Source organism: Pelobates fuscus, chromosome 5, assembly GCF_036172605.1.
Source record: "Pelobates fuscus isolate aPelFus1 chromosome 5, aPelFus1.pri, whole genome shotgun sequence".
Classification (NCBI taxonomy): Eukaryota; Metazoa; Chordata; class Amphibia; order Anura; family Pelobatidae; genus Pelobates; species Pelobates fuscus.
The window spans coordinates 127136833-127162992 of NC_086321.1; positions in this window are offsets into that span (position 1 = coordinate 127136833).

Sequence of the window (26160 nt, forward strand, 5' to 3'; positions counted from 1 at the left end):
TCTAATAATCAATGATGACGTAAAATGTCTCTTAAAAGGGCCTGCGCGTCCGCTTTTTAATCACTTGCCAATAAATTTTCTCGAAGTTATTTTAACCTGAACCTTGTGTGTCAGACTTAATTACTTCAGCGTATATACGCAATTTAATTTTATTGATTTGGACAGGAACAGATAGACATTTAAACATTTTGGTTTACTGCTAAAAAGTACCATAACAACTTGGCGCCCCAACGTGGGGCATCGGGCTATGTCCGGCCGGTGAGCCGTCCTAAGGAAGACAAGGGTGGACGGAGGAATCCAGGGGGAAGGAAAGGAGATTGATCACCTCCAGGTACACGGTAGAGACTTCTGCAGAGCCACCGGTATGTTCCGGCCCCTTTGATTGACCCGTCCACGTGTCTGTGACTGCTTCCCGGGAGGACATCAAAGACAGGTAATATCTTGCCCGGTGCCTCGTTACTCACTTGTTTACCTGCATTTTAGTCTATCTGTTGCCTGGGTGTGTTTGAATTGTTTGCCTGTTTCCCCATTTTGAGATAAAGGGGGGGTGGACCTGCAGGGGATTTGCCTGGGGTTCTGTCTTGCTTGTTTTCCCCTTTTTGGGATAAAGGGGGGTGGACCTGAGGGGACTTGCCTGGGTCTTCAGTATATCTGTCTATCTGTTTGTATTTTACCCCTTTTGGGATAAAGGGGGGGTGGACCTGAGGGGATTTGCCTGGGTCTTCTGTTGCCTGTTTTACCCCTTTTAGGAACCACGGTGCTGTGGTTGTAGGGAAAAAGGGGGGTTGACCTGTGGATGTGTTCCTGGGGGTCATCTTTTCCTGTTTAACTCTTTTAGGAGCCTCGTGGCTGGGGCTGTAGGGAAAAAGAGGTGTGTTGGATCTGTGGAGATTGTGTAGACTCATAGTTTCCTGGGGGTCCTTCTTGTGTCACTCTGATAGCCTAGCTAGCTTCTCTGTGCACGTTACTCTGCTTGCAGAGTGGTGGTACCCTCCAGCTTTGAGCGCTGAGCTGGAGCCATTCCAATTTTTTATTTGTGGTGGATGAATTCGGGCAGGCATTGCTGTTTTCATCGCCACTGAGTAGTGAGACTTATAAAGTGGTTTTTTTTATAGGGGCACTACAAGGGTGAGGGTAGCGCAGACACTATTAGTGGGCTGCTGTGTCGAGGGAGGCTGGCGGAACTCGGACCGGTGTCAGTTGTTTTCCGCGGCTGCAGGTAGTGGAGACACTACGGGGTTGAGGGAGGTGACTTTGGAGTAAGCACACGAGTAAAGGAAAGGAATTACTGTTGATTTTATTTGAACTGTGATGCATGCACTGTATTTCAACTGTATTGTTGTCTTGTTTGTTTAATGAGGAGTCTCATGAACTCCTGTGTCTGTCTCTAAGGATTTTTCCTTGCCTTTCATCTTTTCTACACTTTCTATATAATTATACTATCCACTCCCATTCCTCTTAAAAGAGAAGTGATTGGTCACACACTTCTCACTTCGCTCCAATCCGTGTCTACCACCCCGGGTAGGCGGATTCAGTGACTGGTCTACGTTTTGGGAAGACGCACCTGAGAAAGTCCCACGGTTCTCGGGTGGCAGTCGAGCATTGTAGACGTTCCTGTTCAATTTTCCTTCTCTCTCTCTATATCTAGGACGCTGGTATAGGGGTAAAGGGACTATGGGACAGGATTTAGATAAGCCCAGCAAGGGCTGGTTAGCATGTGATTTAGTAGAGAACAGAGAGGATGAAGAGATGGTTAAAGGTGTTGAGAAGATTGCAAAAGTATGTAAAATTGCTGTTCCGACATGTGGAAGATTGCAACCAGAAAGTTGGCGCAAGTTACTGGCAGAAATGAAAGGCAAGCTTACAGATAATGGTTTATTAAAGACTGCTGAAGCATGGTACAGAGTAGCGAAGGCTATTCAGTTAGAAGGTTGGGTTGAGGAAGAGATAAATCACAAAGGTGTGAAATTGTTTGTGTATCATAAGAATTGTGTTGCTGGGGTTTACCCTCAGCCGGCGCCCCAAAATGGCGCCCAGGGGATGTCTATCCCCAAGGTTCAGTCAGCAATAGGTGATAGCCAGCTGACTATGTTCCCCACTCCCAATCCTCCTGAATCCCATCCCATCACCTCCCCTGTCTGCCCGGTCCTGAATTCTGACGGATCTTTCTTTACCCCTTCCCCTTCTCTAACAGTCCCATCATCCTCATCCATCCCCACGCTCCCTTCCATGCCTAATCCTAACATCTCATCTGCCATTTCCTCCCTGCAATCCCTCTCCATGACTAATCCCCTCCCGTCAGCATCCGCCCAAATAACTACCCCTCCCTCCCTTGCTCCGACTCCTCCTTCTGCACCCATCCTTACCAATCCCGTCCTGTCTCCTCCCATAACCAGCTCCGCCCCAGTCCAATATCCTACCTCCTTAAATGTACCCACCCACCCTACTCTTCTGCCCTCCCCTGCCTGGCCCTACCCCTTCCCATATCCCATGGCCCTGCCCTACCCCGGTTACCCTCCCTTTCCCCAAGCCACTCCCCAGGTTCCGGTCATGCCCAGTCCGGCTCAGTCTGCCCCGGAAGTGCCCATATCAAACATGGCCGCCACCTCTTCCCTTAATCCTAATGCAACTCCTTTCCCCGCCTCCAATATGGCGGCCCCCAGTTCAGCCCTGATGCCGGTAATCCCAGGTGACTACCTGTCCCCAGGTTATGACTCGCTAGCCACCCCTGCATCTGGGGCTCATTCTCAACCCCCGATCCTTTCACCTCACGCGGGCCCTGCACCGCGTAAGAGAGCCAATATCATAGAATTCGATGACGAAGAGGAGGACAGGGTGTCCCATGTCTCATCGGAGGTTGCTGCGGGAGCCTCAGCTCATCGTTCTATCGATGACCCCTTTGGCCACAAGGGTCGGGGAGAACGGGCCCCTCCTAAATATGTTGCTTTCAACCCCACTCAAGCTAGTGCTCTAATGAAATCACTCCCTGATCCAGAAAAGCAGCCTATGCCCTTCTACCGAGGGATAGTTCAAATTCAAAAGACTTATTCCGCCGCATGGCGTGATCTACTGAGCATTTGTGCTATTAAAGCAGGGGATGCATATTGGCCAAGCATGGCCCGACACCTCAGTACAGATCTGCTCAGCAGTGACGTTGATTACCCCTCTGGAGTAACTTTTTGCACCCAATTAAGAGAATGGGCTAAGGACAAACTTGCAGATCAGGCTGCTGGCCTTACTGATGTTATTCAAGATAAAGGAGAATCAGTGGAAAGGTTTCATGCAAGACTGTATCAAATGTTTACAGATTTGGGGTTTGATCTTACTGACAAGATTCATTCACAAATGCTGTCTGGTGCGTTTGTCCAAGGTGTTAAAGACTCTATACGCAAGGGAATTATTGCTGCCCGCCCAGAATATAAGGTTGTTCCTCTGGATACCCTGCTCTTAGTTGCCAGAGGGTTAGAATCTGCTCAGACCCCAAGAAGACCCACTTCAGCTCCTCTCATGGTCTCCCGCTCTACCCCTGTTCCCAAGGGCGTCCGACCGGAGGATGGCCATTGCTTTAATTGTAAGGCTAAGGGACATTTTAAAAGTGATTGTCCAGAACCCAAGAGAGAGCCAAGAAAGCCATCCAGGCCTGCCCCGGCCCCCAAGGCCGAGAAAGAGGTTCCGATAATTGAGGAACCCGATGATTAGGAAATTGGCAAGCCTGTGTCTGTAACCCCTGTAATGGCAGTGACTACAGGGGATAAGGGGGGGCCACTTGCCACAGTGACTTTGCCCATTGAAGGCCACCCTACCACATTTCTAGTTGACACAGGTGCAGCCCGTAGTGTTCTGCGAGAAAAAGACCTGCCAGACCCATCCTTCCTGTCAAATATTGATGTCTCTTGTGTTGGAGTGGATGGCCAGCCAAGACATAGCCCTTTAACAACTCCACTACGAGTTGGCTCTAGCCTGCTTGCTCGCTTTGTGGTATCCTCCACATGCCCAATTAACCTGTTAGGTGCTGATGTTCTCTCACGCCTGCAAGCATCCATCACCTTCACCCCGGATGGGCAGGTAGAAATGTCCACACCTCTATCTGAATCAGACACCTCAGCCTTGTGCTCCTTGCCTCTAATGCTGCATTTAGAAAAGCCCCGTGAGAAAGCAGCAGAATTAAGGTCCAATTTCCCAGAGGTATTGAAAACACAGGTGCCCGCCAAGTTATGGTCCTCAGGCCCAGAGGACATAGGTCACCTAAATGTTCCCCCTGTGGTGGTAAAGCTTATTCCAGGAGCTAAGTTACCAAGAAAACCACAATATCCATTAAAACCAGCACAGGCTGCTGCCATTTCTATCCACATCAAGGCACTCTTGGAGAAGGGTGCCCTGGTGAAATGTAAATCTGAATGCAACACCCCATTATTCCCTGTAAAAAAGAAAACTCCAAAAGGTGAGCCAGAGAAGTACAGGATGGTTCAGGATCTCCGTGCTGTCAATGAAGCTACCGTCCTGGACACCCCTCTTGTACCAAATCCCCATACTCTGCTCTCTGGAGTCCCACCATCTGCAAAATTTTTCACAGTCATTGACCTAGCAAATGCCTTTTTCAGTGTCCCACTGGACCCATCCTGCCAATACCTGTTTGCTTTCACCCATGAGATGCAACAGTATACCTGGACTGTCATGCCCCAAGGGGCACAAAATTCACCAAGTCAGTTTGCAAAGGCCATGGCCACCATCCTTGACCCATGGCAAGCTGAGCACCCAGAAGTTGTTCTGCTCCAGTATGTGGATGATTTGCTGCTCTGTGGAGATGACATACCCACTACTGAAAGGTGCTCAATTAGTCTTCTTTGTTATTTGGCAGAACAAGGATGCAAAGCTTCGCTCATCAAGCTACAGTTCTGCCAACCCTCAGTAATTTTCCTTGGACATTGCCTATCTCAAGGTACCAGACATCTTACTCGGGACCGGGTAAGAGCTGTACTGGATATTCCAACTCCAAGGACTTCAAAATCTCTCCATGCCTTCCTAGGCCTCATTTCCTACTGCAGAGCATGGATCCCAGAAGCCTCCCTGCTCATGCAACCTCTCTATGACGCACTTAAGTCTGACCCTTTCTGTTTGACTAATGAAGCTCTGGACAATTTCAATGCTCTCAAACGTGCCATTGCTTCTGCTCCTGCCTTGGGCCTACCTGACTACTCCAAACCTTTCAAATTATTTGTCCCTGAAAGACAAGGCCACGCAACAGGAGTTCTCACCCAAACTAATGACTTAAGAGGCCGCCAGAGGCCTATTGGATATTTCTCATGTCAACTGGACATTGTGGCCAGAGGGACTCCTTCCTGTCTCAGGGCTGTTTTTGCTGCAAGAGAGCTCATAGAAAGAACCTCAGACCTGGTCCTTGGCCACCCTCTGGTTGTTTTGGCCCCTCATGACATTTCTGCCATCATCAACCAAGTCCAGCTCAAGCACGTGTCTCCAGCCAGACACCTACGCCTCCAGTGCCATCTTCTTCTACCTGACAACATTTCCATCCAAAGATGTCAAGTTCTTAACCCATCCACTCTTCTTCCACTCCCTGAGGGGGGTATCTATTATGGATTTATCACAGATGAAACCTACATTTACCTGCTTTGTGGATGTATTAAGAAAGTCATGCATCCACATTTGACATTTTATGAAGATGAGAAGCCTCTCTGTGAAGGCCCAGATTACGCCTTCTGTACCATGTGGTACAAACCAAACATTACTCCCGAACCTTGCTATGAACATGAGCTTTACCACTGGACTGATGTGAAGCTCACTGCTCAAGATTTCTATTGTGACTCTGAAGGCAATAGCATGGTCTTGGTCCAACTACCTCAACAACTTAACTACCTCTACCGCCATTGGGATACTGCTATCCCACATATTCCTGTTACCAAATTGAAGACAAGGTCATGGAATGATCTTGGGCCCATGGCAAAGTTATGGGCCACCATGGATGAAGAACAGCTACAGGAAAATGGTATTGTCAAATACCCAACAACTGACCTTCTGGAAGCATGGCCACGCCACTTCCTAGAAAAAGAATTTCAAGATCTGGTCATAGTGAATGATTATGACCCCGAAACACCTCATGACTGTTTTGAACAGATGAAAATGGAGACAGTGCACCTACCAACTGTGCATGAGAATCCATTACTAGATCCAGATTTTACCCTGTTTGTGGACGGCTTAAGATATGCTGATGAAGAAGGAAGATATCATACAGGATATGCCGTAACCACAACAGACGAAGTTATCAAATCATCATCCTTACCGCCAGCAATGTCTGCGCAAGAAGCTGAATTACAGGCTCTGACTTCAGCATGCAAAATTTCCGAAGGAAAACGTGCCAACATCTATACAGATTCAAGATATGCTCTGGGCGTGGCACATGACTTCGGCCTAATTTGGAAGACAAGGGGATTTCTCACCACCGCCGGTACACCAGTCAAGCATAGTACTGCAATCAAGGAGCTAATGGATGCCCTCCTACTCCCAAAAGAAGTGGCCGTTTTGAAGATAAAGGCCCATGGGAAATTGGATACAGATGAAGCAAAGGGCAACCATTTGGCTGATCAGGCTGCTAAGCTAGCAACCAGGGATCTGCAGGAAGTGGATGAAGAAGTGTCCGGACAAGAAGAAGAAGTCCCTATTTTTTGTTCTGCAAACTCTTCCTACTGATTTGCGAATTCTGCGAGAACAGCAAGCTGCAGTCACTCCTGAAGAAATCCAGAAATGGAAAAAGAAAGGAGCTGTCCAAAAGGACGGAGTATATTACAATAACTTCAAATTTTGTCTTCCAAAAAATTTATATCCAGCAGTTGTCCAATGGGCACATGGGCCTGCACACCTGTCAAAGGAATTGATGGCCGCCCTCATACAGAAGTATTATGAAGCACCCGGAATCACAACATTGATCAGCAGCTTCTGTAAGGCCTGTGTCATCTGTGCAAAATGCAATCCAGGAAGACCAATCAAGGTGCCTGCAAAACACCTGGCAAAGCCCATGTACCCCTTCCAGCGAATTCAAATTGACCACATCCAAATGCCCAAGAGTGGGCCCCATGAATATGCACTAGTCATAGTGGACATGTTCTCAGGATGGCCAGAGGCCTACCCAGTGGCCAATATCACTGCAAAAACAACCGCAAGACGCCTACTTACAGAGATAGTATGTAGGTTCGGACTCCCAGAAGTCATTGAAAGTGATCAAGGCCCAGCCTTTACAGCAACAGTGACTAAAGAAATTTGGACTGCTCTAGGGGTGACCCTAGCCTTCCACACCCCTTACCACCCACAAAGTAGTGGTAAAGTAGAGCGCATGAATGGCACTCTAAAAGCCAGAATGTTAAAAATGTCACAAGAAACGAAAATGCCCTGGCCAGAAAGCCTGTCAATAGCTTTATTTAGTGTTAGGCACACACCTAGAGGGAAGCATTCACTGTCCCCATATGAGATTCTATTTGGGACAGCACCCAGACTAGGTTGTTATTATCCGCAGCAGTTACAGCTCCAATCAGATGTTTTAGTAGATTATGTAACTGAACTTGCAAGTGCCTTGAACAAAATACATGCCCAAGTTTTCTCTTCAATTCCAGATCCCGAATTGGATACAGGTACCCATAACCTGCTTCCCGGAGATTGGGTTCTGGTCAAGAAATTTGTGTGGAAAAATACCCTGGAACCAAGATTTGACGGTCCATTCCAAGTTCTCCTGATTACCGCAACCTCCGTCAAACTGGCCGGTAGGCCAAATTGGATCCACGCTTCCCACTGCAAGAAATCTCCAGCCCCTGAGGAAGCAGATACCGCACAAGCATGTACCTCTGGTACACCTTCTCCTTAATTAGCCTCATAAAGGCCCAACAAGTAGCCATCACCAAAGATATTAGTGGGTATACCTTCTGGTACAATTCATCGTGCACCCATGTGGCTACTTACACCTTTGACTATTGTGATATTGTAGAATGCCCGTTCCCCACATCACAAATCCAGAGTATTTACAGAGATATCCCTCATTCAAAAGACCCATATGTTTGTGTAGTTGACAAACAATGGGGGCACAATTGTAACCATTGGGGGGCGGCGGGATGGAATGCCGGGCCTGCCTGGGGTTACAAACCAAAAAGTGCCTTATCTAAAGTAGATGATCAAGGTAGATCCCTTCTCCAGAGAATGACTTTGAGAAAGCCTGGGGGGGGTACACCAATGAAATTAATCCTTAACATTGAGCATCCAAGCCCAACGGATGCAGACCAGTATGTGATGGGAATGTATTGGAAAAAGGGTTCCTACCGTAAATTAGGGCATTTCTTCCTAAAAGATATGTGCAACTCTTCTGAGTGGCAAGGGGCCACCCATATGGTCCCTAACCCATTAAAACCTCATATCCAGACCTTCCAAGACATGATGGCCATTGCTAACCCCACCTTTGAAGATACCATGGCCGCTGAAACAGGTTTTAATGATGTAAATTTATGGTTAGAATGGATGAAATATAATGCTAATAAGCATAATAAGACTGCATGTTATGTGTGTGGCGGTGCCCGGCCTCACCTGGGTACTGTACCTCTAATCCTGCCAGTAGATGTAGAGGAATGTGTTTTAAGCCTTTTTGCCTATCACTATGATTTTAACAGGTCCATATGTATTGCATGGACAAAGGAGTATCCTCTCCTAACAAAGGATGTCAAACCCCCAGATGGTATTACCGTGTATAAAGGTAATTACACTTGTTATGCTAATTATGATGGAATTGGTAAATTCTTGGGTAACTTCTCTAAGGGGTATTGTGCTACCTACAGAAGTGTCTCTATGAACTTGTTGCAGTTTCACACCAGGTCATTAGGGGATATCTACTGGTTGTGTGGGGATTTACAGCTAAGATCCAGAATGGACAAGGAGTGGTGGGGGGAGTGTACTTTGGCTAAAGCCATTATGCCTATACATATCATCTCTGACACACACCTCGTCACCCATGAGTCCAGGCACACTAAGGTTAAGCGTGACGCCCCAGTGAAAGGAAGTTTTGATCCTCATGTGTATATTGATGCCATTGGAGTGCCTAGGGGGGTGCCCAATGAGTTTAAAGCAAGAGATGAAGTTGCTGCAGGATTTGAATCACTTTTCGCCATAGTTACCACAAACAAGAATTTAAATTGGATAAATTACATTTATTATAATCAACAACGTTTTGTTAATTATACCAGAGACGCCCTCCAGGGATTGGCCGAACAGTTGCAGGCCACATCCCAAATGGCTTTTCAGAATAGAATGGCCCTAGATATGATCTTAGCCGAAAAAGGAGGGGTTTGTAAAATTTTGCCCGACACCATGACATGTTGTACCTATATCCCAGAAAACACAGGCCCTAATGGTAAAGTTACATTAGCCATAGAGAAATTAAATGACCTGTCTGAAGAGTTAAAAAGGAATTCTGGGATAAAAGATCCCTGGGAAAGATGGTTTGGTTGGATGACAGGATGGCAAAAGGCTTTAATGCATATTGGTATGGCTATACTAATTTTTCTTTTTATCTTTGCTCTTCTCTTTTGTTGTATCCTCCCATGTCTGAGAAAATCCCTCATGAAGACTGTTGACCAAGCGGCACCCACTTTCACCCATCTCGAAGTTGATGACCAAGATTTCCAAGACATCAACTCACCCTGTCTGCCACTGCAAACAATCCCTTTTGTTGATAAAGTGCAGGAATTCTAGGAAGGGACTAGCTTAGGGACAGCATCTGTCAGTGAATGGTAAAGGCCCCGTGTGGAGAAGTGGTGGGTTAGCTGCCATGGGACACCCATGGGTGTGAAGTGTTCGAGAGCCATACTGACGGATGAGTTAGCCTATCAGGGTCAGATCTAGGGACAGTCTTGCACTTTGCATTAACACCTAGCTAGTGGCCACGGGGTTTCTGTGCCTTTGGATTAACACGTCTTCCTGGTACTAACTTAATAAAGTTTTATCTCTTAGAATCTAACATTTCATAGGGGGGACTGATGTGGGATTATTAAAAATCCTTATTGTACTTGTATTGAATTATTGCACTAACTCCATTTTAACTTTATACTGTGACAATCCTCCATTTTGTCCCCCTAACCTGACTTCTTCAATCCTCCATTTTGTCCTCATAACCTAACTTGTTCATTTTAAAACTACCTTACATGACAGAATTTCCCAGCACATCTAATACAATAGACAAAGACTGTATTTTCTATAAAGACATGATTAACACAGGAATTGCTGACTTTTCCTTAAACTTGCAACATAGTATAATTTGAAGGCCATGAGAACACAGTAGTAATGAAATGTTCTATTCATAAGAGACCTTGCACCTGGCCACGAGGCCTGAGATCACTGACTGTGTAAAATGACGCTCAAGACCCCCTTGTCCCCACCCGTGTCCAGAATAATCCCACCTCTTGGTGGGTGGACACGGGACTAACCACTTAGTTTTTGAGCCAATTAATAATATTGATAGGTGGACACTAATCCCGACACTTAACAATTAATCCAATTAATGATGTTTATTTGCTGATATTCTAATAATCAATGATGACGTAAAATGTCTCTTAAAAGGGCCTGCGCGTCCGCTTTTTAATCACTTGCCAATAAATTTTCTCGAAGTTATTTTAACCTGAACCTTGTGTGTCAGACTTAATTACTTCAGCGTATATACGCAATTTAATTTTATTGATTTGGACAGGAACAGATAGACATTTAAACATTTTGGTTTACTGCTAAAAAGTACCATAACAGCCCATTGCACCAAGAGGAGAGTAAAAACACCTTTCCCATGTGATTGAAAGAGGGGGTGGGGGGGAGCAGTCACCTAAACAGACACTCAATGACAAGCACACACACACTTGCTGATTTGGCGCACAGTAAAAAACACAAACTCACTGACAGGCACACGCACACACTCACTGACAGGCACACAGACACACACAGAAAGACACACTGTTACAGGCATACTAACACACACACACACACACACACACAGGCATACTGGCTGACATACACACACACAAACTGGCACACACAGAGACATACTTGCACGCACACACAGACATACTGGCGCACACACACACACAGACATACTGACACACACATACACCCAAACTTTACACTTTTAAAACCAGTATACAGTGGCTGAGTAAAGGGACAGGGCTGTAGTGGGGGACAGGGGCTGTAGTGGAGGGTATAAACTGTAATTTGGGGGTTTAGGAAATGTAGGGGGGGATAGGGGCTTAAGTAGGTTGATGGCTACAATTTGGGAAAGGGGTTGTGGTGTGGGTGATATGGGTTGCAATTGGGAGAAGAGGAGCGGTAGTGGGGATGTTATGGGGCTGTAGTGGGAGGCATGGGGCTGAGAAAGGGGGCAGGAGCTGATAGGGGGAAAAAAAGGAGCAGGGAAAGGGTGGGACAGAGCCTTACTAAGGGACCAGAGCCTGACTAAGGGACAGGGGATGGCTGAGGAGGGGGACAGGGATTGAGGAGGGGGGAAGGGGCTGAGGAGGGGGACTGGGGCTGAATAGGGGGACAGGGGCTGAGGAGGGGGGCAGGGCTGAGGAGGGGACAGGGGGCTGAGGAGGGGACAGGGGCTTAGGAGGGGGGCAGGGCTGAGGAGGGGGGAAGAGAGGGGGCAGGGCTGAGGAGGGGGGGCAGGGCTGAGGAGGGGGGAAGAGAGGGACAGGGCTGAGGAGGGGACAGGGGCTGAGGAGGGGGGAAGAGAGGGGGCAGGGCTGAGGAGGGGACAGGGGCTGAGGAGGGGGGGCAGGGTTGAGGAGGGGGGAAGAGAGGGGGCAGGGCTGAGGAGGGGACAGGCGCTGAGGAGGGGAATAAAAAAAAAACCTAAAGTGTATTTCCCCCTCCCTGAGTCTTACCTTAGGCCAGGGAGGGGTGGGCAGCAGCCAGCATAAAGCAACGGTCAGTGAAGTCTGGAGCATGCAGTCAGTGGAGTCGGCCGGCCTCTACTGATGATGTCAGGAGGAGGGGGCGTGGCTTCCTCTGCTCTTCTCCCAGACTCCCCAGCGGTCCTGGGAGAAGAGCAGTGAAAGTCACGCCCCCTCCTCCTGACATCATCAGGAGAGGCCGGCCGACTCCACTGACTGCAGGCTACAGGAAGAGTGAGGTAAGTTGAAAAATCTGAGTCCTCAGCCAGAGGCAGGGGATTCAGATTTTCCTTTTTTTGCTGGATGTGGGCAGCCCTGGCCCCTGGGTTTAGGGCGGCCTGGGGGGCAATTGCCTCCCTGCCCCCCTTCCCAGCCCGCCCCTGATCTCTGGTAAGTTAATCATGTAGTGAATTTTAACAGCAATGTATTGAAAGTGTAGAAAAGGGGAATTTGGTAACAAAATTGTAACTTTTTTTAGCTTTGTCAAACTGTAACTCCTAAAATTACATCTATTGATGCTGCCACTCAAATATTCAATATAGTATAGAAGTGCTGATACCTGGTTAACCCCCTCAAAATAAAATTTTTACATTTAATGAAATACTATCATTATTCCCGACAATGTTACCGCCTGGAGTTCCTGAATGTGCTGGTGTATGGAAAGGGATCTCAATCCCCTGTCTCTGCCATTCTGAACTATTTGTCAGGCCTTATCATTCCATCAATGTGGTGTGATCTGCCATTTCTGCTGTCCACGTTCTGATTCAGGGTATCTCTGTCAACAAGGATCTGCTGGTTTACCGGTTGCTGCGTGGCATATGTCTTCAATGCCTAAATATGTGTTACTTTTTTGGGGGGACGAGATTGGCCGGTCAAAGAGTGCCTTTCTGTGCGCCAGTTATGTTTAGTTTTGTATCGTCTGGTTTTGGTGTGTGTGCCTTCGACATCAATGTTTATTGCTTTTCAAGAAACACTCCTGGTATCAAGATAACGTGTGTTGCATTAGGTGGTTTAGGACTCAAATTTGTGCTATCATTTTCTGCCTGTTCAAATTGCTTTAGTTTTGATTTAAAAAAATAAATTCAAAAAGAGTATATAGGGAATTAATACCCTTTGATTAGTTATTTCTTTCTTTTTTACGACCTGTTTTTACAGCACTGTAGATATATAGAAGAGGGGAGGTGGCAATCTGCATCTCTAAAGGGGTGTTATTGGGATGCAGGCACTGTTATCTGTAGAGCCCAAATTTTGTCACATTGGTGACAAATTCACCCAATGAGAGCCTTTTCAACTGGTTCTTTTGTTGTCTTCTTTGTGTTTTTAGGTGACGTACTGGTATATGTGAGCAGCATTTTCTCTTTATCCGCCCATTTTATTTTGGAAAGATTCAGTTCCAGCTCTTTGATGAAAAATAAACATTTATCTAAGGCTTTTAATTTTTTCAATTGTCTCTCCTTAAATATGATAAACTCCCGTAGCCAGCATGCTCGTCTACTTAAGAATTTTGAAGATAGGAAGAATTTATTCTGCAATTAACATAGCCTTTATCCAGGAAACACATTTTAGAGATAATTATCTTCCGAAGCTTGATATAGAGAAGTATATCATTAATCTTTCTAGTTCTAATTCATCCAAAAGGAAGGGGGTAGCAATTTTGATCTCTAGAAATACTCCTCTGGATGGATACGATTCGTGGCACGATTCCAAAGGTAGAATGTTTTTTGTCTGTTTTTTTTAAAGGCATCTATTGCTGGACAGAAGGTTATGTTGGCAAACATATACCATACTTTTCCGTGTAAGATGCCCCCATGTATAAGACAACCCTTTTTTTTGAGCCGAAAATTAAGAAATCGATATTTTAACCCCTTAAGGACCAAACTTCTGGAATAAAAGGGAATCATGACATGTCACACATGTAATGTGTCCTTAAGGGGTTAAACATTAAATAGAACAACTTTGATAGTTTAGAGGTGACTTAAGAGGAGAACAACTCAGATCTGATTTCTATACCTCTCCTGAGCTATGGTACTCTGTAAATTTAATGGCTCCATATTGCATGCTGGGAGACTACAGGTCCCACAATACAGCAGGTGGTGTGAGGGCATGCTGGGACATCACAATAGCATTCCCTCTACTCTCTGATCCTCATTTCCTCTCCCATAAATATAAGTCAGAAAGCAAGACCTATCTGAGGTAGAGCAAACCTTAATATGGCTGCACCTTTTATGGTGTGGCATATCTCTGGAGCTCCGTTTGTGGTAAGTGCTGATGTCTGCTGCAGCTCCCATATATATAGGGACCTCTTTCTCCTTGCCACATCATTCAGAAGGGGATCAGCGGGAGGGAGGCCAGGTATGTGTGTGGGCTGTGGCACACTGAAATGTGACGGCACACTGAAATGTGACAGGAGCCATCTTAACTTAGGCACCACGCACAAGTGTTTTTTTTAACCCTTGCAGTGACATTCCGTGTATAAGACGACCCCCAAATTTAGACTCTTATGTCTTCTACATAGAAAAAGACGGTAATTTATGCACCCATTGTTAATCATCGTGGATTTATTTGACAGTTTCTGACCAAGACATCTTAATATGTGGAAGGGAAAATCTTGATTAGGGGTGATTTAAATATGATCCTGGATCCCCATTGTTGGATTCCTCAGATGGTCATGCATATTTACCTTATGCTAAGATTAGGAGATTTAAGAAAGCTCTAGTAATCTCACTAGCAGGGCCCTATATTTTTTGTATTGGACTGTTTATATTCTTTTGTCTTTTTCTCAATTGTACAACACTGCAGAATATGTTGGCACATTAGAAATTCCAGATATAAATAAATAAATAAATAGGAGCTCAATTAGTGGATATCTACAGGATCCAACATCCTCAAGATAGGGACTACTCTTTTTATTGTAAATTATTCGATAAATATACTAGAATTTACCAACTAATAGCGTCCAACCGTTTTTTAGATATGGTTATGGAATCCAAAATAGCTGTTATAAAATGGAGAAATCATACATACATAAATACATACATATACATACATACATATACATAAATGTATAATTCAACTGTATAATAACTGTTGAAAGAACTGGAACTGGAAACTAAATGAAAGACTATTTAACAAGGATAAACATATTGAGGAACAAGCTTATTTAAATTTGTGTTTGATGGAAAATGACTCAGTGAGGTTTAGAAATCTTCAGTATGGGAGGCAATAAAGTAATGATGTGAGGTAATTTGATATGAAACTTGGCTCTTCGTTTAACCCCTTAAGGACACATGACATGTGTGACATGTCATGATTCCCTTTTATTCCAGAAGTTTGGTCCTTAAGGGGTTAAGAGAATAAGGAGATCTCTGAAATCTTGACTCTGATCGTGAAGTTGGAAATCTCTCATAAAACTTTATTAGATAAAAAGCTGTTAATGGAGATAAATAATTTTAAAAGCTAGATTAGCTATTTTGATAAATAATAACTTAGCTAAGGATCAAAGTCGTTTACATGAAATAAATTATTTATATGAGAATAAGCCGAGCAAGTTATTATTGCGAACATTAAAACAACAACAACAGAAAGCATATATATCCATAATTAGAAAAGAAAAAGAGAAAACACAGATCATACACCTGTTCTAAGAATAGATGTATTAACCTGAGTAAATCTGGAGCTGATAAAGTAGTCTAGAATAAACTAATAAATAAATATATTATGAAAAAAGACTAAATATCCTTATATATACAAATAGAAAGTAGATAGAAAGGACATATTCCCTGAATGATGGTAATATACAGTACTCTGTCAAAGCAATATTGTGAACAACTACTATGAGCTTTAATAAGTCTGGCTCAATATGGTCACTGCAATATTGACATTAATATCTCTGATAGATCAAGCAGGGAACAAAATAAAAATAAATAGCTACCACTACAAAAGAGCCTCTAAGGTGCAAAAAAATGCTTAGTATCACTCCAAAGGACTCCTAATTAATATATGATCTCATATGATGCCCTAGGGACACAAATATAGCAGGTATTGCACACTATCAACTCAAAAAAAGAGAAAGAAAAGAGGCTATAAATAAATTAATAGTAAGAGGTATAGAACATAGATATTGTGAAACTTAGAATGTTCATGGCATATCTATGGATAGAGTAATAGCCAGAAAAAAACTCTGGGAGAAAATAGGAGAGACAGCTATTAAGTAACCAGAGCTGCCTGTAAAGCTAGCAGTCAAAATAACAATATAGTATCTGAGTACAGATATATATAACAATATCTGTCTATCACAATATAGCTAAACCTCTATAGTGGTAGGGTAAGATAATAGAACTAACTATCTACTTAGACATAGAAACTAAATAATGAATAAATTAAATGTGAAGAAAATCCTGTGCCATGCCGTGAGTTAAATTGTAATGTCCATAGAGGACAAAAAGAAACGCCTGACGCGCGTTTCGGTGCTGTACATCAGCACCTTCGTCAGAGGCAAATGAATGACTGCTTGTGTAGTTCTTTATATACCTTGTTACAAGCTCCAATGACTGTCCTATCTATGCGGGGGGCGTTACCAATGTTTCCCGCGCCGGATACAAACCACTGAGTGGTATCATGAGAGTTGGGCGGGCGGAATAATAATGAATCTATTAGGCTCCGCCCCCTCATCTCCGTTCGAGATAGCTGTATATCACTATTTTTATATATATACCGAGGTAATCAAAATTTTGTTATTTATAAAAAAAAGGGATCCAGTATATTGCCAATATGCAGGCAAGTAAACAGTACACCATCATTTATGTCAGATAGAGAGTCTACTTTAACCCCTTAAGGACCAAACTTCTGGAATAAAAGGGAATCATGACATGTCACACATGTCATGTGTCCTTAAGGGGTTAAAATAGAATCCAAGTCTATATCTACAAAAAGTATCCATATGTATATAACAAAGATACTTTAAGAGTTCACAGTATTAGTGACCAGGTATAAAATAATAGTAGATTTAAGAGTGTATATAGAGAGTCTTGTAGATGCCAAATTACAATATACAAGGTAATGAACTACATATAATATTAAGCAGACACAAAAAAGAAAAGAAAAAGCCCTAATCATAATTAATAATAATAATACATAATAATAAAGGATCTTAGTGTATGAATGGTGTGTAGTTAAATTCCTAATTTAGACCAAGAGGAAATAATGTTTTAAAGGAGAAAATCCATTGGGACTCTTTACGTAACAGAGCCTTGTTGAAATCACCCTTTCTAGGGTTGGTAAGTAGTTTTTCAATAGCTTGGAATTTTAAATTATCAGGTTTACCCTCATAAAAGTTTTGAATGTGTCTAGCCACCGGAGTTGGTGTGACCACGTTGTTGATGGACGTCACATGCTGTAGGATTCTGCGTCTAAATTGTTGAAACGTTTTTCCAATGTACTGGATACCACAGCTACAGGTAATTAAGTAAATTATTCTTGTAGTGCTGCAGTTTACTAGAGCATTTGTCTCTACAGTGATATGAGTTTGTGTAGATGTAGTGGACTTGGAAGGTAGAATATACTGACAGGCCTTACAGTGCCCGCATCTGTAGGTTCCTTTTGTCTCTGTTAGCCAGTTCATAGCTGGCAGAGGGGATGCTAGAGGGCTCCGGACAAGTCGGTCTTGAAGGTTACATGGTCTGCGTGCTGTTAATGGAGGATGTTCTGGTAACATTTTAGAAAGTACAGGGTTATGGAGGAGTATTGGCCAGTTGGTTTTAAAAATCTTGGACATAGGTTCCCACCCCTGGTCATAGGTGGCAATAGAGCGTGGGGCCTTCTGTTCTTGTCTTAACGTGGTGGAAAGAAGGGTGGATTTTCTGTCCACCGTACACACCAAATGGAAAGCCCTTTTCAATACTCGATTCAGGTAGCCAAGTTCCTTAAAGCGAGACCTTAGGATTTGACATTCCTTATAGAACGTTTGGTCTACCGAGCAGTTTCATCTTGCCCGTAGGTACTGGCCATAGGGAATAGAGGCTTTCAGTTTAAACGGGTGGTGGCTATCCCAGTGTAACAGGCTGTTTGTGGAGGTAGCCTTCCTGAACAGTTCTGTTTGGATAGTCCCATCCAATTGTAACAGAATTTTGAGGTCTAAAAAGACCAATTCGTGTTCATCAATGACATACGTTAGCTTTAAATTAATGTCATTGTCATTGAGAGACTTCACAAAATCCTGGAACAGGGGGACGGATCCTGACCACATTAGTAGCATATCGTCTATATATCTATGCCAACTTAAGATATATTCATGAAAGTGGCTAAACTATGGTGTCATGACGACACACTGCTCCCACCACCCCAAGAATAAATTGGCATAGGTGGGTGCACAGGCCGTCCCCATGGCTGTCCCAGAGATCTGTAGATAGTATTGACCATTGAAGACAAAGTAATTGTGGGCTAATATAAACTCAAGATTGGCTAGAATGAAATTAGTCTGAGGGTCACTATAAGCAGTATTCTCCAGAAAAAAAACTGCAAGCTTTTAAACCCTTGTCATGGGGGATGTTCGTGTATAGTGCCACTACATCCAGGCTCGCCAACTGAGTGTAAGGTGGAACCGTCAGATTCTGTTAGGCAATTATTTCCTGATCCAGTGGGTCTGCCAGGAGGGGGGCAAGTGCCCTTATGTATCTTTGGCAAACAATAAAATGTTGCGATGGTCGGATTTTTGTGTGGTAAGAGGAAGCGGAATCAGGGCCGGACTGGGTATGAAAACCAGCCCTGGAAAAAAATACATACCAGCCCCATAGCATTGCGGAGTCATCAGAATTCAGCTTAACAGCCCATTAAAATGCGGTCGCATATAACGCCGTAACAGCGTTAAAGGGACAATATAGTCACCCAGACCATTTCAGCTCAATGAAGTGGCCTGGGTGCAATGTCCCTCAGGTTTTAACCCTTCACATGTAAACATAGCAGTTTCAGAGAAACTGCTACATTTACATTTGCTGTTAATCCAGCCTCTAGTGGCTGTCTTCCGGAAAGACACTAGAGGCGCATCTGCGACGCTGGAGGCACATTTCACCTCCATCACGCAGAGTGTACATAGGAAAGAATTGAGAAATGCTTTCCTATGGACACTTTGAATGCGCGCGCGGCCATGCGCATTCAGCTCCAGTGACGTCGGACGGGGAGCTGACGTCAGACAGGGAGGAGAGGTCACCAGCGCCGAGGGAGTCTGGCGCTGGATTAAGGTAAGTAACTGAAGGAATTTTAACCCCTTCAGCGCCACGGGAGGGGGACCCTGAGGGTGTGGGCACCCTCAGAGCACTAAAGTGTCAGGAAAACCGCTTTGTTTTCCTGACACTATAGTGATCCTTTAAGAGTTTAAGGGGTTATTTTGGCCTGGGGAAGCCAAATGGTTATACACCTATGCTCTAAACCAGGAATAGACATCCTTTGCCACTCCAGATGTTGTGGACTACACCTCCCATGAGACTTAATGGAGATGTAGTCAAAAAACAAAGGGAGTGTTGAAGGTTACCTACCCCTGCACTAAACCAAAAATATATAATACAGTTCCTACCCCATAACTATAATATTTAATGCTCTCATCCAACCCCCTTCCCTCCACAGTTCCTAATAAATATATTACAAATATAATTCCCTCACCACTGTAGCCCCCTCTATTTACATTTCCTTCTACACATACACACATATATATATATATATATATATATATATATATATATGTATAAAATATTAATTGGGCCACAAATATAAATGTAAAAAATATAATTATTGCCTCATCTCAAATTCCCAAGTCAGATCTTTCCCGTCCCCCTCTCCCCATCTAATACACTGCTGACCCCCTCCCCCTAATATACTGCTGTCACCCCCTCCTATAATATACTGCTGACCCCTCCCTCCCCTAATACACAGTTGACCCACCTCCCCTAATACATTACTGCCCCCCCTTTTCCCCTCCCCAATACATTACTGCCCCCCTTCTTCCCCTCCCCAATACATTACTGCCCCCCTCCCCCTCTCCAATACATTACTGCCCTCCCCTCCCCATTACATTACTGCCCTCCTTCTTCCCCTCCCCAATACATTACTACCCCCCTTCCCCAATACATTACTGCCCTCCACTTCCCCAATACATTACTGCCCCCCTCCCCTAAATACATTACTGCCCCCTCCCCAATACATTACTGCCCCCCCTCCCCTAAATACATTACTCCTCTCCCCAATACATTACTGTCCCCCCTCCCCAATACATTACTGCCCCCTCTCCCCTTCCCCAATACATTACTGCCCTCCCCTTCCCCAATACATTACTGCCCCCCCTCCCCTAAATACATTACTGCCCCCCCCTCCCCTAAATACATTACTCCCCTCCCCAATACATTACTGTCCCCCCTCCCCTCCCCCATACATTAATGACCCCCCTCCCCTCCCCCATACATTAATGACCCCCCTCCCCTCCCCCATACATTAATGATCCCCCCTCCCCTCCCCATACATTAATGACCCCCCCAATACATTAATGACCCCTTCCTCAATACATTAATGACCCCCCTTCCCCTCCCCCATACATTACTGACCCCCCCTCCCCTCCCCAATAAATTAATGGCAACCCCCCTCCCCTCCCCAATATATTAATGACCACCCCCTCCCCAATATATTAATGACCACCCCCCCTCCCCAATACATTAATGACCACCCCCCTCCCTAATACATTAATGACCACCCCATCCCCTCCCCAATACATTAATGACCCCTTCCTCAATACATTAATGACCCCCCTTTCCCTCCCCCATACATTACTGACCCCCCTCCCCTCCCCAATACATTAATGACCACCCCCCTCCCTAATACATTAATGACAACCCCCCTCCCCATCCCCAATATATTAATGACCACCCCCCAATACATTAATGACCACCCCCCTCCCCTCCCCAATACATTAATGACCACCCCCCTCCCCTCCCCAATATATTAATGACCACCCCCCTCCCCAATACATTAATGACCACCCCCCCTCCCCAATACATTAATGACCACCCCTCCCTAATACATTAATGACAACCCCCCTCCCCTCCCCAATATATTAATGCCCACCCCCCTCCCCTCCCCAATATATTAATGACCACCCCCCTCCCCTCCCCAATATATTAATGACCACCCCCTCCCCAATATATTAATGACCACCCCCCCTCCCCAATACATTAATGACCACCCCCTCCCCTCCCCAATACATTAATGACCACCCCCATCCCCTCCCCAATTCATTAATGACCCCTTCCTCAATACATTAATGACCCCCCTTCCCCTCACCCATACATTACTGACCCCGCTCCCCTCCCCAATACATTAATGACCACCCCCCCTCCCTAATACATTAATGACAACCCCCCCTCCACCAATATATTAATGACCACCCCCCTCCCCAATACATTAATGACCACCCCCTTCCCCTCCCCAATACATTAATGACCACCCCCCCTCCCTAATACATTAATGACCACCCCCATCCCCTCCCCTCCCCAATACATTAATGACCCCCCCCTCCCCTCTCCAATACATTAATTAATTAATTAGGTCCCCCAAACCCCTTTATTCTTACCTTTACAAGTTCCAACAGCACAGGGAAAAAAGGCAGCGATGCAGTTTCAGTAGAGCCGCCGCCGCGCAGCCGCCGGATGTGACGTCATGTCGTCATTTGCCGCTCACATCCGGCGGCTGACAGGAAGCAGCAGCGGCCGGCTCAGGTGTGGCTGCGGCCGCGCGGTTGTGGCTGCGGCCACGCGGCCGCATAGGGTAACAGAAATCTTAACGCGGCCCCAGGGCAGCCCAATGTTAAAGCGGCCCCAGGGCTGGCGGCCTACCGGGAAATTTCCCGGTATCCCGGTAGGCCAGTCCGGCCCTGAGCGGAATTCATCTTTGTTGATGACTTGTTCGTTCAAGGCATCGTTAAGAAGTGTGTCCAATTCATTTATAAAAGTCTTGGTGGGGTCCGAGGGAAGAACCCTATAGTATAGTGAGTCATCAAGATGTGACATACACATCTTGATGTACTCAGAGCGGTTCATAAGGACTATGTTGCCCCCTTTGTCAGCTGGTTTTATAATTATCTCTGTCTGTTGTTGGAGATCTTTTAAGGCCTTACGTTCCATAAGGCTTAGATTACTTATGACAGGGACTTGATTAGGTCTAGTTTCCAGCTCTTTTAGTGACATCTGGACAAAGAGGTCAACATGGGGTGTATCCACAAAGTTTGGGGTAAAGTAGCTTGATGGTTTAAGATCCGTAAGTGGTCTTGAGAGGTCGTTTTCAACTAGAAGAGTATCTAACGTTTTTGCGAGTTTGTAAACCTGTAGAGAGAGACCCATTTCATTGCCCATCAATTGATCTTTTTTAGCGTGAAATATATTCAAAGCCAATTTGCGGCCAAACAGATTAAGGTCCTTGGACCAATTAAACTTATTACAACTAGGAGTGGGCACAAAAGAGAGACCACGATTGAGTAGAGTGAGGTGATGGTTTTCTAGTTGAAAGTCCGATAGGTTTATGACTTTTTTCGAAGTTATTGCCTCGGGGTGCGACTCTGGTTCTTGTATGCCCAGCGATCCCTGTCTCTCAAACGCCCCCGTTGTTGTCAGGGCTGATCCTGATCTAAAAAAGGAATTGATGAGGAATTGGTAGAACTCTGGGGATTAGTAGTATCCGTAGATATTGGGATATCAAGGAACGAGACTGTCTTGTCTGTATTCTTTAAAATGCTTTTGTTATTAGTGTTCAAATGGGAGCTTACGTCTCTTGGGCGATCAGTGTTGCGTTTGAACGGGGATCTACGTCTGCTTTGAGATGACTGGTCCTGATCGGACCAGTCAGTCTCCCCTGAAGAGGAGCCCCGGTAGCTGTTACGATGCCTAGGATATTTGGTGGATTTCCTAAAAATTCTTCTGTTTTTAAAGTCCTTAGAATCCCTCTGAAATTTGTTGTGTTTTTTAACTTTAAGATGATGTCTAAAGTTGTTAATATTTTGTTGTAATTTGTTTTCCATCTGGACATATAGAACATCAGTTTTATAATTTTTGATCCCAACAATGTCGTTTTTGAGTTTAGAATTAATTGCTTCAAAATTCGTGGATTCAAGTCTTACCAGAAAGTCCATTAATCTGGAGGAGCAGTCAAGTAGGATGGAGTTCCATTCAGTCAACTGCTCGTCCGTCTGGATTTTGTCTGGCAGTAAAATCTCTGGGCGTAGTCCTCTAGGGACCAGTTTTTGTTCTAAATATTGTTTTAGACTAGTGAGTTCCCAGAAACTTCTAATTTGGTCCTGATAGGTTTTTTGAATGCTAAAGAAAGCAGTATTAATATTGTCACTGGTGGCATCATTGCAGTTTAGTGGGTTAATGGAAAAAACATTGATAATTTCATCCTGACCTAGGTTAGGGTCACCTAGTCAGTCTAAGAGGTCAGTCATTCAAAGATATTTTGCACTACCGTAATATGACTCAATGTAAAATAACTGTTGTAAATTGGTATGATATCCAAAGTTCTGAAAAAGGCCAGTTGGTATTAAAACCTTGAGAGTAATAGATAAATTTAAAAGAAGAAAAACTACCACAACCAGAGGACATAGTCTAAAATTAGAAGGACAAAGGTTTAAAAATAATATCAGGAAGTATTACTTTACTGAGAGGGTAGTGGATGCATGGAATAGCCTTCCAGCTGAAGTGGTAGAGGTTAACACAGTAAAGGAGTTTAAGCATGCGTGGGATAGGCATAAGGCTATCCTAACTATAAGATAATGCCAGGGACTAATGAAAGTATTTAGAAAACTGGGCAGACTAGATGGGCCGAATGGTTCTTATCTGCCGTCACATTCTATGTTTCTATGTTTCTAAATAAAGAAAGATGGCCAAACCAATCTAGGAGGACAGAACAGGGGGTAACCCTAATGGTATGAATAAGAGACAAAAGAAGAAAAAGATCTGTCCTATAAGGTATATAACAATATACACAATATTAAAAAAAAAAAAAAAGTTAAAAGAGTATCCTTTATTAAATAAACATAACAAGAAAAAGAAAACTTAAGTTAATTAATTATATGAATAAAAACTTCAACATAAAATTGCTCCATAAATATTTTTATATGTATGAGTTCACTTCAAAGTCTACATTTAGACCATATGGAGACAAAGTTTCCATGTTAAAAATCCATTTCATTTCAGTTTTGTTAAGGAGGTTCTCTATGTCTCCTCCCCTCCAATGTACTTTAACAGCCTCTATCCCCATAAATTCAATACCATCTGTATTGCCTCCATGAGCTTCTAAAAAATTTTTAGACACACTGTGTAGGGTATATTTTCTATTTATATTATAAATATGTTCCCTAATTCTAATCTTAAGTGGTCTGGATGTTCTCCCAATATATTGATACCCACAGGGGCACGTGATCATATAGATTACATTTCTAGAATTACAGGTTAGGAACGATTTTTTATCAATTGTATAATGGAGCAATTTTATGTTGAAGTTTTTATTCATATAATTATTATTTTATAAATTAAATAGTTTTTAAAGTTATTTTATAAACATAGTAAAAGGATTTATATCAATTTAAATGTCTATATAAATTGTATAGCTATATCCCTCTAATCTAATGATATATTTTTTCTTTCCCCTCTGTTTTTCACTTTTTAGAAGGTTTTATACTAAATGTTTTTATTCCTTCGTGTTGAAATAAATGTAACTGTTAAGGACTGGCAAATAAGACATTGTAAAGCCTTTTTAAAAATGGCGCCGACAACATTTCCGGTATACAGCGCTGGAATGACGTCATGACGTGCGGGACACGGCGGACGCTTTTAGATGACGAAAGCGGAAGTAAACGAATACGAACACCGCGAAAAAGGGCGCCAATCTTTTCAAAGCATATAAGGAGACATTGGAGATGAACACACAGCACCACTTGAGAAAGGCTTTCCTGCCGAAACGCGTTGTGGTATTTCTTATGGACAATTTTTATCTTGTATTTGCATTTTATATTTTTGAGTTTATATCAAATAATTTTATTTTGATTTTGCATCCTGGAATAATTGATACAACACATCCGGGGACAACTCATCTATATTATCTACAGCAATACAAGACGTCCCGCCTAAAGATTTTTAATCTCCTATACAAGTTCATAGTCTGAGTCAGCTTTTATAAAGGTTACCTTTTAACCAAGGTCATTTATTTATTCAAGACAATATTACCCTATGTCTCTTCTCTTTTATGTTTTATTGTTTTAGATACATACCAAGGACAGTACTGGTAAAAAGATAAAATTGCATGTATGGAGTGCTCTCACCAATTTTACTTTCACGTTGGTTTATCTAACCCTCAGCACTACATCCAGCTCTACCCTGAAAGCGCCTCTGCTCTCTACAAACTCCAGCTAAGTCCTCTTTCTAGCCGCGACACCCGAAGTTAATTCATATCCGTAGAAACTTGATTTGAAAAAATAGATTTCAGTTGAAAACCAGGAAGCAAAGAAAGAACCTTTGAATATGTGATGTTTAGTAAAATGCATTGATGTTCCTGATGTCTTGTACCAAAACAGTCAAGTACTCATTTTATACACACACACACGTTTATATATATATACACCCACAACAGGATCTTCATATTGCAGCCTTGTTACACAGGGTTTCTGCAGCCGCCATTTCAAATCCCTCGAACATTCCACCAACTGCCAATAGGCAGGAACAGGTGGAAGTTATAACTGGTATGTGAGCGCTCCAATTAATTATGCAGATTTACATAAAAATCAAGATGACAATATCAATAAACTTGAAAATGACCAATCTAGCCGAGATCACCACAATGACCACCATAAACCACAATTGAATGTACTGGGTGAGTCTTATCTGAATTCAGATAAGACTCACCCAGTACATTCAATTGTGGTTTATGGTGGTCATTGTGGTGATCTCGGCGAGATTGGTCATTTTCAAGTTTATTGATATTGTCATCTTGATTTTTATGTAAATCTGCATAATTAATTGGAGCGCTCACATACCAGTTATACCTTTTCGGTTTCATTTAATAAGTCGCTCCCTTGTATGTGACGCAGCCCTACTGTTATTTCATCCCATTGGGTATATTTATTTCTCACTGTCAGTCCATATTACAGGAACAGGTGGAAGGACCTCTAGTGGCCGTATGAGTGACTGCCACTACACGTGTTACTAGGCAGCAA